This window comes from Poecilia mexicana, unplaced genomic scaffold, assembly GCF_051168715.1.
Source record: "Poecilia mexicana isolate PSO_F unplaced genomic scaffold, ASM5116871v1 scaffold_1, whole genome shotgun sequence".
Taxonomy (NCBI): domain Eukaryota; kingdom Metazoa; phylum Chordata; class Actinopteri; order Cyprinodontiformes; family Poeciliidae; genus Poecilia; species Poecilia mexicana.
Window position 1 is genome coordinate 4,232,650 of NW_028263370.1, and position 15,740 is coordinate 4,248,389.

A 15,740-nucleotide genomic window follows, 5' to 3' on the forward strand; every position below is an offset into this window, starting at 1 on the left:
AATGCACACAGACCACTGAAGTGGACACTAATGCATCATAAAATACACTATCAACTACTGGCCATCAGCTGCAAATGCAAGAAATTATCTTTGTTAAATCCAATATGGCCGACAGACAAAAAACCATGCCTGGTCTCTTGCAGGTAAAAAAAAACATTGTGACCTCAGATAACCCCTAAAGAACAATACTACTGATGTATTTTTCAAATAACTTTGTATTTGGAGAAAATTACAATTGATCACCAAAAAAAAAAAAAAGTTTTTTTTTTTTTTTTTTGCAAATTTTTTTTTCCTACTTTTTGTATGCCTTAAGAAAATAAAAATAAAATTGGGAAAAAATCCTGACACAAAGGATCATAATTCATGCATGAAAGGATTAAAGTGGTTTAAATTATCTTTTTAAGACACCACATTATAGTAACACATCAAATGTATTCATCCCCCAAAACTTTTCTCATTTTGCCACATTAAAATCTCAGATTTCAGTGAAGTGAAGTATGGCAGGCGTCTTTTGTTTCTGCCCTCAGAGTCGGCGTTTTGTACATCCACCTTCCACTACAGTCACAGCCGCAGTGTTTTCAGGGTCCGTCTCTGCCAGTTTTGCATATTTACAGGTGGAAAGCTTGGTACACCGGATGTACAGCATCTTTGAACATTTATTTTCGAGTCTCGTCGCAGATTCTCAATTGGATTTAGGTTTGGACTTTGACTGGGCCACTTCATTTTAGCTCTGGCTACATCTTTGCTATATTTTTAATCCTCCTATTAACCCTGACCTGATTCCTCATCCCTGCAAAACAAATATTGCAATCTTCAAGACATTTCTTGTATTCTTTTGTCTCTTGGGCCCTTTGCACAGATGGATTTTTATAAATGTGATGGATAACTTGCTCCAATTTGCCGTGTTGACCTGTACACTAAAATCTTTTCTCTCCCAAACCTCAACATCTCCATCTTCACAGATCAAGCCTTCTTTCCTCTTTCAGCTGGGTGGGACAGATTTGTGTGTTTGCCCGTGACGCAGATTGCAGTTCTTCAAAGATTTATACTCCTGCAGTGCTGCCGAGTGGAGAGTGGGGCGTGGGGACCCATAACGGGGCTGATATTAAACAAAATGCTTCAGTATCTCGTCAAACCTGAAAAAAAGCTGCTCTCGGCTGCACTTCAGGCCGTTTGTCCCTCACTTCATAAGCACAAAAAGCTCTTGTGAGCTGTCGAAGGGTTCGTCCTCCTCCATGCTGATTAAAACCTCCAATTAAAACCCTCTTCAGTTCAATTCATGTTGATTCTACTGTAACTCTGGATGTTCCCCAGTTTATTCCACAAAAAACTAAAAGCAAACTTGCACCAAATTCTGGTCTCAACATTTGATTCAGGGGTGTTCAACTCAAGTCCTCAAGAACTCCCCTAGTCCAGCATATCTGAATCAAATGCAAAGATCATTAGCAGGCTGATGCTAAACACAACTGAGGAAGTAAATATCTATCAGGCAGGAAACCAGTTATTTAGGATCTGAGTTGGACACCCTGAGACGTTTTGGACGAGGCAAAGTTTTTCCAAGTTCTTAATGCATTATTTTTGGTGAATCCTCGTTAAATGCAGCTTCTTCTTCTTTCCGTCCTTAGCTAACACTACTGCCCCTTACTCTCCTTCAGTAGCCAATCTGTCTCAAGGTTCAGCATGTTTCTGATGTCAGAACACAAATAAAAAGTGTAAATATATGTTTCCTCCTGGACATCTAGAATATTTCTGACCTTCCAGTCTGCAGACATCCACCACAGTAAATGTCCATCTTTTTTTTTTATGTCCTTCCAGCTACAACCTTGAAGAAATAACTGCAAACGAGGAGAATGCTTTATGTTCTGTGAGATGATCATTTTGTCTGCACCTGACTTTGATGTTAGAAGAGATGAGCTTCAGTGAGGAACAGATTGACTAGGAATTTGCTTCTTTTTGTTGTCCCCATAACTGGACTGGACAATTAAAACCTTCCTTGAAATCAAACCAGTTGCTTGGTGAGATGTCCTTCCATGTAAAAAAAAAAAAAAAAAAGAATCCCAACAATTTCTGTCATTACATCGAGATGGAATACATTTCAGATATTTAAAGACGCATCTCAGCTTTATTTCTAGCAGGTAGCAAAGAGTTAATTGGTGGGTAAGGTTGCCATAGATTCTGTTGCTGAGCAGCAGCCACCGCGGGGAGCGATTTCTCCCAGAGACACACTGTGTCAAGACAGATCTGAGTGAAAACTGAGCTGTGTACACTGACACAGAACCTGGATCAAACACAAAAACAAAAAAACAACAAAAATCTAAACCGAAGAGATGAATTTACCTTATTTTGGCTAATGGATCTCTGACTAAAGTGGCTAAACACCAGAGTCATTAAGGCCTTAAAATAACTCGAGGAAAAACTGAAAGAGAACATTTTGTTTTTAAATCTTGAACCTTATTTCTAAAATTGCCTGGTTCAAGCTGTTTTCTGGATGAGGGGAAAGGTGCTGAATCATTTCGAGGTAGAGCCATTGTGTGTTAACCATGACATCATCGCCATCTTTTCCTTTTTTTTATCCATAAAACTTGGAGCTAATAATAGAGTGACTGCCAGCTGAGCCACCCAGACAGACAGAAAGACGGAGAAGAGGAGGGTCTTTGTCCCTGAACAAAGGGGAAGGGCACATCCTTCAGTCCTGACCTCCTTCTGTGCCACTGAGGGTGTTCAACCTGAGAAACATAATTACATTTCTGCCACATCCTGCTTATCAGAAAATGGAGCGGGTGGCCCAGTGATTGTTCCTCAAAGGTTTTAAATGAATTTTATAAGGGGCAAATATTTAACACAGGGGGAAATGCTAATTGCCTTTTAGTCACACAGAGAAATTATGATTATTTTCTTTTTTTTTTTTTTTTTAAACTTAGTCGGAGATGAAACAGTCAAACAACCTGAAATAGAAATATGTTGCACATTCACATTTGGAGATATTTCTGAAGACTTCTCTAAATTAAAGAGAAGACCCTTGGTCTGTTGACCAACATTTAGCACTGATATGAAGGGATGAATATAATAAAAGTCAAACACAGATTCTGAGGTGAGATAGAATGGGATTAATGACATCATCCTTAAAATAAACAAAGATAAAATACAAATTAGACACTAAATGTTGGAGACGTGGCATGTTTTTAGGTTTAGCTGTCTGGATCAAAAATCCGTTTCTCGTTCAGACATTTCAATCCTCTGCAGGACACTTTCTAGAATACATCCTCCAACGTGCTAATAGGCCGCTCATTGAAAAATGCTTTTCTCTTTCTGTCTTGCAGCAAAGTTCAGCTAACGTAGGACGTAGTGAATTAGCTTTTGACATTAAACCATCTTGGCATCACTTTCTGAGTTGTAGCAGTCCGTGACATGCTCCGTATTCAGCTGAGACTTGTTATTCTGGAGGCCTGGGAGGACGCAGCGGTGCTGCAAAACAAGCTTCACCCACAGGGGCTGCGTCCGTACAGCAGCTCTATGCTGAAGTTTGCATCTAAAGGATTCAATATAAATCACCTGAAATTAAACCTGGACTAATCGTCACATTTTACCGACACTTTGCTTTATAAATCTGCCTAGTTTCAAGTCGTGGTATGATAACTGAGCACTCCGCGACAAGCAAGGAAACTTAGACATAATTCATCTTTGAATTGTTTAAATATACTTTGTCTTAATATAGAAGCTGTCAAATCTAATGGATGTCTTCATAGACCCACACTGTACCGGTATGGCCTGAAATATAGTTCCTAAGTGAGAGGGTTGTGCTGCTGCTGCTGCTTCATGTATAATGAAAGAGCTGAAACCTTTCTGGGAATTATTCAACATCCAGTTTGCACATGACACAGCAGTTTGAGGCAGGAGGCTTAACACAACTTTAAAAGTACACCATAGATGATCCAGAGAAGGGCTTGGAAACAGGTTCCTGAATATTTAAGTGATTAGTAAGAGCAAGGATAATAGCAGCAAACAAAAAAGGAGCGACTACTGATCAGAAGATCAAAGTTTCAGAGTCACAGAGACGCGTCGCACCGGCTTTAGATGTTTCTGCTTAATCACAGCATTATTATCAGGGTAACAGAGTAAAACTCATTGGCATCTTCCAACTCAAACTTATTGTGAAGTTTTGCAGAGCAGTCACAGACCCCGTAACAAAGCGTAACGTTATGACCGACTGGTAAGTGTCACAGTTTTGAAGCAAATAGTTTGACACTTTATTCGTTTGCCATAAAATTCTGTTGCCTTCAGAAATTCTCCGTAATCCAATCCCAAAACATCACAGCATGCTCCAAGTCACAAATCAGGATGGTGCATTCATCCCTGCATGGAAAGGCTTCGTGTTGCATATCTGGGTCAGATCTGTGAAAGTTAATTTCCGCTGGAGCTGATCAGGTAAGAAAACCAACAGGTCAGATGAGCTTCAATCATTAATCTTCAATCCCAGAGGATATGAATGTTGGCGAGATTATTAAAGCCATCAATAACTGTGAAACATGAGTTTTTCCTGTGAAGTAACAGCTTAAATGTCTGTTTACAGCCCATCTGCAGTTTTGTCATGAGCTTTGCACTTCTATCTTCAATTACCTACACCAGATCGCCCAAGTTCATCCATAACTCACAAAATAAGAACATTAGCGTCTGCTATCAAATATTTTACTGATTCTTTCCAAGATGTCGGTTTTAAAATCATGTTTTTGCTTTTACGTACCGCGTTATAAAACCCTCTTTTACTTGCAAAACACAAAATAGGCAGACATTTACAACACGTGCTTTAAAACAACAGGTCTATTCAAAGAAGTCAGTGAATTTCACAAAAACAGAGTTTTTTTGTTTTCTTTTTATCAAGTCCAAGATTATCATTGGAGCGCCACAGGGTTTTTTGGGGGGGTTTTTTTTGGCTCGCTATGATGCAAACACTTTCCAGCTTGATGTCATTTCAAAGAGAGTGCACCAAGTGCACCATGTGCAAGTCAAAAGTTCACATACTCTCATCCTCAGCATGAATGGCACTATTTTGGATAGAGGTGTGACTGAACAACAAGCAACTTAAATTTGGAAACATTCTTAGTTGATTTCTGGCTTATTTTTAATAATTCCCAACTCCTTTTGGCAAAATTAAACACTTTTAAGTATTCTCCATCAATTTTCAGGATAATTAATTTCAGTTCTTTCCAGAAGCTTAATGTCAACTTTCTTTATCAATCCAAAATCTGTTTTACTGCCAGCACCAAAAATCCCAGTCTTTATTTAAATTTATGCCACTAATGTCACCGTGTTCAGGTATTTACACCACAGAGCAGTTATGTACGTCATAGTGCGGTTCACTAAGAAACGTGTTTATTGCAGTCCTTTTCTTCTGCTGCTCTATATCCACAACTCTTTGTGGAAGCAGGATGGGCTCAAGCCCGTCCCAGCTGTCGCTTGGCAAGAGGGCAGAGTACACAGCAGATTGATCGTCAGTCCGTCACACAGCCAACACAAACACAAGCAACATCCACCAACGTACTCCATCATAAGATCAATTTGGAGTCCTCAATAAACCTGGTCTGCATGTGTCTCAGCTGTGGGAGTAAACTGGGAAAATCAATGCACGTCGTACACGAGGATATTGAAGCAAACTGATAACAAACCGAATAGATGGCTGTTGTTTAATGTGAGCTGAAAAACGTAAATTGGTGGCATCGTCCCACAAAATCTGTCTCCTCTCACCTTGTTTCCCCCCCCCTCTAATATACGTAAACGCTAATCTGCCCATGACATCAATGTTTCTTTATTAATGTTTGGCAGCAGAGTCTGTTTAAGCTGAAAAAGGACACAGAAGGACACTTTCCTCCCCCAGCGGAGCTCTGCAGGTTGAAGGAGTGAAGATTAACTGCCCCCAGAGACCACCTTATTGACAGATGCTCCTGTGTGCCACAGAGTCTTCAAACATCCAGACGTGCACAGGACAGCTGTATGAGGGCGACTGGGGCACGGCCAGTGAGGCGGGGGGGTTTGGGGAGCGCGGTCTACCCTCCTGCACCACCAGCAGCAGCTTGTAGGCAGATGCTCTGAAAAGAGGTGAGAGAAAGTTTCTTTCCTCCTGAAAGCGAACCTTTAACTGATCATCCCACTCATTTGTCGTACTTAAGCTCTTGGGACAAAATAGAGGTGAACGGAAATTAGAACTGAGGTTTCTAGAGATTGTTTTGGGTTTACTTAAATGTGAAATGAACATGGAGGAGATAAGGGTAGAGAAGAGGAGGGAGGATAAAGAGAACAGTAGAGAACAGATGGATGTCTGCTTCTGCAACTACAGAAAGAAAAGAAACACAAAAACAAAACAAAAAAACAAGCAAACAAAAAGAAAAACCCAGAACAAAGAAACCACAGCGGTGGCTGCATTGAATTCTTTACAAAAATGAACCAACCGCTTCAGGGGAAACATTCAGACCTGAGTCTGTTGCAATGTTTTGCCTGCTCTATTAGCATCTCGTCAAAATGCAAAGTGTATTCAGAGTTCAAGGCCTGAAAGTCAGCCATGTTTGAACATGTCCTTTTGACAAATGGGGAGAATGAAAAGCAATTTCCTGTCCAGCAGGCTGAAAGTTTTTACAGTAAAGATGCGACGAATCATTGTTCGTCCCAAGAAGATTTGCAGAAATAAGTTTTAGGCTTTTGGAAATGTGAACAAAAAGGTCATCTCTAGTTTTCATCTGCATTCTGTGTATTAAAATTATACGTCTCTGTTATTATAACGTTACTTTTGACTGTCCAAAATTTTAGGAAATTAAATGAAAAAGCAGCATTAACACAAATCTGACAGCTCAGTTTATTGTTTGCTGACACTGTACTTTTTAATGTTTTTTTTATTGCAGCAGCATTTTCTTACTCTTCTAAGTTTTCAAAGATTTCTTGAAAATCAGCACACGTCTGCATTAACTGGACAGCATGTTCTCTTGTCTTCCCCATCTTGAAGAATAACTAAGGGATCCCAGGAACTTGATTTAACGTAAACTTATAAAGTATGCCTAAAATAAAGAGAATGTTTCAAACAGATGGCTCAAAACAAATATTTTCTTACCATTGTTTTATTTTTCTCACCACCAAACAGTTTCTAAATTTTTTGTAAAATGTGAGATTATGCAACCAAAACCCCATTTTTGTTATGTTTCATCTTGCAGTATTTATTTATTTTTTTTTTTTGGTTGGCTAGCAGTTTATGAATTTCAGTTATCAGTCACTTATGTTCCTATTAGGGCGTAAGCGATTTTAAAGACGATTTTCTCTTAGATATTTCCAAGAAGCAGCTTGAACGTTGCTGCTGTTTTACCTCCTTTCTGTGTATTTACTGTCTGCTCTGCGTTGTCTCAGTCTGCGGTCTCGTCTGGCAGGAAAACCTAAAGCATTAGTACTGTCACCAAATTGCTCCCATGAGCCCACGTGAGCAGAAAATTTCAGCTTGAACCCTGCAGAAAACAAAACAAACCCATTAATATTAGTGACAGACTGCTGCTGAAAGACTCCCTGGAAGCGAGTTGTGATTTCAGTCCTAAAGCCGCGAGGATAATTACAAGATGTAATTCAAAATCTGATCATTCACAGAGAGCCACAGAATGATCTCAGGAGTTTCTGACTTTAATAGATTGTTATTCCCTGAATTGGAAATTACAGCTTAGGTTAACGGAGAAATCTTTGGCCTGTAACAGCCTTTGCTGTGTCAGAGACAATTACATGTGTCAGTGGACAAAGTTTTTGATCATAGCATATTTGTTTTTTTTTTTTTTTTATTCCAGTGAATTAACCACAAGGAGCAGAATATCTTGAAATTTTACTTAAATAATAGTAAAGATACTTTACAAAAGTAATACTCAAGTCAGCACTTTGGGAGTACAAGGTACAGTGTAGTAAAGTGACTCTTAAAAGCACATTTTAACTAATTGTTCAGGTACATATAACTGAGTAAATGCAACTGGTTACTACCCAGCTCTGCAAGAATCTCGAGTCATGCTTCTTCTTCTTCTTCTTCTTCTTCTTCTTCTTGTGTCGTGGGACGTTGACGATGCCTAAACAGCTCAGACAGACCACCAATCACTGAGGAGGAGTGGATGCCTTCATCTGCTGCCAGGCTGTAAAGACACAACAGGAATCCCGAAGCTCGCTCAAAGCAGAAGAAACTTTATTGGCTTTCCAGAACACATCGCTGCATTCCTCTTCTCCTGGTCTGTCTGAGCCGTGAAGTGCTGAGATAGTTTCAATCCATAAACCACTGAACACCCTCTGCGTTTGCTCCACCTCATTTTCTGCCCTTCATCAGCACCGCAGACACTCAATGCAGCTCCTACAGCATGAAGCGCGATTGTGTGTGTGTGTGTGTGTGTGTGTGTGTGTGTGTGTGTGTGTGTGTGTGTGTGTGTGTGTGTGTGTGTGCGTGCGTGTGTGTGTGTGTGCTTACCCTGCTCACCCATCTCCCAAAGTGCTGACTACAGTCATTCCATACCTCCTGGCAGTCTGCCTGCAGGCTGATATAGTGTGTCACCATTCGCACATAAACAGCTATTGATCGGCTGGAAACACCAAAAGCTTTCCATTAGCTTGACATGAGTGTATTTCAGATTGCCTGTGGGACTTGAGGCTGAAGACTCAATCAGACATTGTGCCTGACTGCTGAACTGTTAAAATATTTACCCAACATGGCGATGTAGATAAGGACAAACATCCTGCCGCCTGATGCGACGGCAAGTTTCTTCCTATGTGTGGTTGCAGCTGTGGAAAACCTCATGTGTGTGTGTGTGTGTGTGTGTGTGTGTGTGTGTGTGTCAGTGAGGCTGCAGATCTATACGCTCATACGTCGTAATTAAAGAGCCAATCGATGAAGCAGCTTTTAATTGGAAAACCGTTTGTAACATTGTACGGAAAGACAGAGAGGACAGGAATCATCTGTATCTGACTATAGATTAACATTTCAACATTTTACCTGGAGCAAAGTTTAAGATTTTCTGAGCCGTGAGGTTAGAGGGTCATGCATTAAATATTCACTTCCTGACTGTCCAGTATATTAGGATTATCTGTGGTAGACCAACACAAAGCAGCACATAACTGTGAAGAGGAGGGAGAAAAAAAGGGATGCGTGGTTTACAAATTAGTAATTCAATTCAATTCACTTCATTTTGTTCTCAAAGGTCAACTCATTTGTAACAGGTGGAGATGTCGGCCAACACATTCACACAAGCTTTTTTTTTTTTTTACACAAAGATTAATAAACATCCATCTGAAATAAATGTCTAAAAATAACATTTGATAAATAATACATGAGCTAAAAGTGAAGTTGGATGGCAGCAGTTCGATAGCGACCTTAAGTCAGGACATTAAATTGAGCTTGTTTAAAAACCCAATGACTGTAAGAATAAAGATAGAGAGAGCTTCAATCTGTGCGTCCTGCACCTGAAGGGAGAAGATTAAACTGAGCACGTAGGGATCCGATAAGATTTTTTGGGGGGATTTGGATTCTGATCTGGATTTAAATACGTCCATAATGTCGTTCTGTTGCATCCCAGTGGATTTTCTGCATCCTTTCGATCACACCCTGTTAGTGATTACAGTTTTTTTTAATTCAGAAAGCCAAAGCCAGTCCTGGGTGACACCAAGCTGAAATACAAAGCATCAGTGCTTTAACATGCACGCTTCTTACAAAGTGCTATAAACCCACAGACTTAAGGAACAAACATTGCTTCCAAACTGCTGCATATATGAAAATGCACACATGCAAAATGGCGTGTCTGCTACTTTGTGTCCGTCTGTTGTTTTTGTTTGCACAGGTTGGTCAGTCCCCCAGGACGCCCTCCTTCATCAGGTATCCCCCCTCCCCTCCTTGTGATTTCCAATGATGCTCATGCAAGGAGACCTTCCTCACACCCTTCAATGACTTCTGTGTCAGGAACACACACACACACACATGTACACACACCTCTCAAGGAGAACAAGGACATTCAGCACAAAGAGATTCTGATATGCATTTAGCTGAGATTTCTTTGTGTGAAATTAAAGAGGAGCTGAATATTACCTGCAGAGATCAAGCAGGTTTTTTGAATCAGATACTCAGGCCTGCAGAGCTGATTAGGACTCAGCTTTGGCGCTGCCGACAGATCTCATGAATTAACTAAAGGTCACTATTTTTAGGGCGGAGAGGGATCTTTATCAGCTGAATGTCCAGGGAATAGATGTTCACGCCGACGCGGCACACGCAGGACAGGAAGGGATCTGTGATAATCCTCAATTCTCTTTAAATTATTCCAGGTTTTCAGGGGGCGCTGCATGTCTTCTTCAGAAAGTGTAAAAATGTCTCTTTCATCACGTACTCTTTCAGATCTCTCACTTTTATGCGCAGACTCACATATGCAGTGGACGTGCGATCTGTGCTTTAAATATCCGTTGTATTTCAAGTGATTTCACACTGTGATGTGAAAGTTTTGATTAATTATACAACTTAATTGCAGATACATTGATTCTGGAGAGGAGAGCTGACCTTTAACAAATTCAAGCCCGCTCCTTTATCTCAGTCCGGCAGCTGTCAGTCAGTGTGCGTGCGTGTGTAGGTGTGTGTGTGTGCAGATCAGGGTGTGTGATTATCTCCAGAAACAATCGCTGGACTGCAGAAGGAGCTAATTGGTAATCAGAAGCTACAGTGAGAAGATCCAGCCGATCAAAAACGCGAACATGACTTGCATTAATAGCTGATATAACAATGATGCACTGCACTAAGTGAAATTGGGCTAAACCCACGTCAACGCATGAAATAAGGTTTTCGCATCGGTGCTTTTTGTTAACACTTTTCCAGCTCCCCGGTAGGAGCTGGTTATGGCTCCTTGCCGTGTCTCGCCTGCTCATTAGTTTTAGATGAGGCCTGCATTATTTATGGCGATAAAGAAACAGCGCCGCGCAGCGTTGCGCTGGGAGGGACCTGCATCAGGGGCGCTGTTAACGTGCCTTGGTTAGCTCTGTCCTCGGAGGGAGAGCGTGGGAGGTGGCTGAGAAAAACCACAGGCAGCCAGATGAAGCTGCGGAGAAAGTGGAAAACACTCCTTCACTTGAAACGCCGCTTGTTAATCAGACGAGTTGTCGGTCGACAGCTCGCGTACACTCACTCATCTCTGGCACTAACGTCGTATCGGGTTTGAGTATTTTTAATCGATTGGTTCGAAACTCTGACGCTTCGGAGTGGACTGGTCCTTTTTGTTACAGTTTTTTTTTAGAATTGGATTTTGGTCTTCAAATTGAATCTATTTTAGATTTTCACAACATCAGTGTGTACACACACAACCTCACAATAACTTGTTAAAAACGTTCCTTAGCAACCCGGTTACTCTAAGAGTCTTCTTGTCGGAAATTGTTGGTCTAGTTGGTTGATTTTCAGCTAATGTTAAACGTTTTTAACAGCATGAGGACGAGATAATTCCACTCTAAAACACATTCTTTCATGTTGGAGTATTAAAATTTTTGTCCAGGTTTCCAGCCATTTAATTGGTGATTTCATGCGGTCTTGATGAAGTGGGGAAGTAGTCCTCCTTCTCCTGCACCTCCACAGCTGAAATGAACCCTCGGCATGACGCTGCAACTGCCATGCTTGAAAGTTGGCTCAGTATTTTGACATGTTTCCTATCTTCAAGGCCAAATAACTCAATCCTAGCCTTTCTCTAAAATGTATTTATCTTGTAAATTTCAGGGGTTTTTTGTTGGAGGGGATGTTGGAACAGGTGGTTCTGAGTCCATGGTGATAATAAACTCACTTCTCTTTCGACAGAGACTCTGGAGATCCAGCATTTTCTGCACGATTTGCAAAAGCCTTGGTGGTTCACAGGTTGTTTCTGAACATTTGGCTCAATTTCTTTGGGGTTGGATGGTCAAACAGGGCAAAGATCCCAAACACACACATAAAAAAAATGTTCTGGAACAGATAGAGCAGAAACCTGTAACTTGATATTGACTGTTTTGATTGTTTATGAGGGTGCGATTGAGTAAAGTGATTTTATTCAGCCGCCACAAACACATTGGGTCCCTCTCCCTGCGTTGATGAACACATCAGAGAGGGAGGATATTAACTTAAGACCCAATTTAAATGAAGTCCTTCATATTGTATTTTAAACTAACCTTTCTTATTTTCTAAAATGAATCATTTCATGTTTATTCTACCAATCATCGCTCTCTGACATCAATCTGAGGACAACAAACAGTGGTGAAAGAAGAATTGTCAGAATGGAGAGCAGGACATTAATGTTAGAAACAGAATGTCTAAGACCTTTTCGAGCTCCAGCAGAATACATTTAACAACCAACAAACTCAAGATTAAAGTCAGAATAGGAGATGCAGAGCAATGGTTTGGGTTCAGCTCCTGCTTACACAAAGACAGGAACTCAATAGCCCGAGCAAAAACGAACTCCAGCTCTGTAGTGAAGCCCTCTCCTTCAAAAACCAGCTGAGTCGCAGACTGCGTGACGGATCCCGCTTTCCAGTTAGGTCGGTGCTGAATAATGCACAATCCCCACATCCCTCTCCCCGAACCTCAGACCAGCCTTCACACCCATCATTCCACTTGGATGGCCTCAAGACGCTTTAATGCATTCACGCACTAAAGTACCCACACAGGGAAAAAAAAAAAAGAAATACACAACTTCTGCAACATGAGATATGAAACATGAGTAAATACACAAACGTCACTTGATAAAGACGTATTTTTCCCCATCTTGTGTTGGTCTGTCATACAAAACACACAGAGGTTTGAAATTTATCCGATTTAAATACGTTTGTGTGTCGGGTAAAAACTATTCCAGAACTGAACAGATCATATGCAGTAGGTAACCTTTTTTTAAATGTGTCGTTTGCTTGGAGTGACGATTAAAGCAGGTGAAAGCAGGTTTTGCTGTTTCCTCTTCTCATTTGCTGCTTCTCATCCTTCACACCTTTCCTCTACACCTCCATCTCACCGCCTTCTGCCGCCTCTCTCACATACCTTCCCTCCCTTTCATCCTGACAACCTCTGACTTCTCCTGCTCTTACATCCTCTGATGATCTGCCTCGCCCTTCCCGTTCCACCCCCTCTCTCCTTTTGTCTCCCTTCATCCTTTCCTTTCCTCTCTCTCTCTCCCTCTCCCTCTCTCTCTCTCTGTTCCTCTTCTGTGGGTCGCACCTCATAAATCATTTATCTGTGCCTCTCAGTGAGGAGGGGGGATTGGGGGGGGCTCTGCTGCATTTCTTGACCATTTCGGCGAAACCTGTAGGTGATTTCTCATCACCAGCAAGATGCAGGTGACTGCAGTTCACCTTACTCACAGCTGAGTGCTGCTCACAACCAATGCTGGGAAAGTCAATCTTGAAAGCTGGGAAAGCAATATGTGCACCTGTCATACTCAAACATCTTTGTAATTATCAGGATGAAGATTTAGCTTCAGCTGTGCCTCTTCCGCAGACGAAAATACATAAAAGAGGCAGTAAAATGTGCCACGCCCGGCTCTGCACTGCCAGGACTACGTCATATAGGCAGACACACGCAGGCGCATCTCCACAGGGTGCATTTGTGCTTCAACATTTCCTTCGTTTTGATTCATGAAAAGCTAAAAAATAATAATAATAATAATAATACAATCTGTTTTGCCTTCAGTAGATTTAAAACATGTTACTATAGCTCAGTTCTCAGCTGGCCTTGAATCAAGCTAGCAAAACATTACTCCAGCTATATGTATAGTATTTTCTTTAACAAGAGGAATTAAAGGGTTCACAAACTGTGTTTTTTTTTGCTCAGTTTTTTTTTTTTTCCTGTGCGCGTTCCAACAAACCTGGCTCTGTGGGGACGCCACACCCTTGCACCATCTGACAGAGCAGAAATGGGGATGTTGGGAGAATCCTTCAGCTTCCACCACCTGCCCACACACACACGCACACACACACACACACGCACACACACCCCCCCCCCCCCCACACACACACACACACACACACACACACACACACACACACACACATTTGTTTTGCTATCTTTGTGGGGACTTTCCATTGACTTCCATTCATTTTTTCCTCATTTCTGCAGCCTAAACCTGACCTTTACCCTTTTCCTAACCCTAACCATCACATACCTAACCCTAACCCTAACCAAAACTCAATTCATACCTTAGCTCTAACTCTGACCCCTGACCCAAAAACAGGGTTTCCCCTCGTGGGGACCAGGCTCAGGTCCCCACGAGGAGTGATTGGTCCCCACAACGTAGCATATGTCAGGAAAATCGTCCCCACAAGTTATTACAAACAAACGCACACACACACACACATGCACACACACACACATACACAGAGAATCCAAGCCAATCATCTCCGAGGTGTGAAAGAAGGGATGGGACTGAACATGCGTCTCTTTTCTCAACCCTCACCCATTTCATTATCACTATGAGACGTGCTGGAGCAGCTCTGCATAAACTCGATAAATAAAAAGCAGCAGAAGACATAAGGTTGGATAAGTGGAGCTTGAACATCCGAGAAGAAGTAGATCTGAAAATATATCACCTCTTCTCCTCATTTATGTTTCTTGCATTGCTTTTATCACAGCATTGGGACTCTCCTGGTGTACCGGCAGTCAGGGTGTGGCTTGAAGGTGACCTGTGAGGTAATAAATAAATAAATAAATGGGTGGGGAAAGCAGAATGGTTTTAGAAAAAAAAACTATATTTACATATCTGATCAACAACTTTTATGCAGCAAAAGGCTTCGAATAATAAGTGAAAGTGAATAACTTAGATCAAAATCAAGTCCTGGTACCACCTGATTATCAAAAAATAATAGCTGTTTTATTTAAATAAGAATGTTTTTCTTCACGCTTTTTTATTCATAAAAATGACAAAATGATCTACAGGAAAAACAAAAACCAGCAGAAAAGTGCAGAGGATGTATATTTAAGAACCAGCTTGTCTTGAGAACAGTGGAATGAGCTCAAATGAGCCTTAAAGCTAATTAGGATCAGCTTTAGGACTCAAAGAACAAAAAGGTGTGTGTTCAAACAACTGGCTGGCAATTTAAAGGAGAAGGGAAAATAAAAATATTTCCAAGAATAATACGTCCCAGATCACTCTCTCCGAAATCCTCCAACACTGTAAAAAATACTGCTGGAGAAACTACGTGTTGCCAAACTGGTAAAAAAAAAAAAAGATTACTCACAGCTGAGGCTACAAGAATGACTTGGTGAATAGCAATTATTTATTTGTAGAATATTTTTCCCCACCCAATATAAATACAGTATATTCAAATGTTGGATTATTTGGGGGTAGGGGGCAAAGTTAGTGAGTTTATACTACTGCAACAAAATCTTCATTTACTTTAAAACTTTTTGCACATCTTTACCAAGGCTGTTAATGTGTCTGCATCTGCCATTGCTGGAGAGCAGAAGTATATTTTTATCCACTCATTTCACTTCAGTCAGTAAACAAGTTGTTTGTGAACTAATTGCTGTCTAATCCAATCATCATCAGAAAGGATGAGATGTCAGCAGGTTGCTTCTGGTGTCTTTACTGTGTTGCATTTCCATTTAAGTTGTTGTTTTGTTTTTTTAACACTAAACTACATCATTGCTCACCTGAAGCAGGAATAAATGTTGGGTATTTTTCACAGCCGACCAGGCAGGGAGAACCTTCACTGATTGTAAGTCAGATTTCCCCCCCCAAACAAACGTTAAGAGCCGTTTTACAACA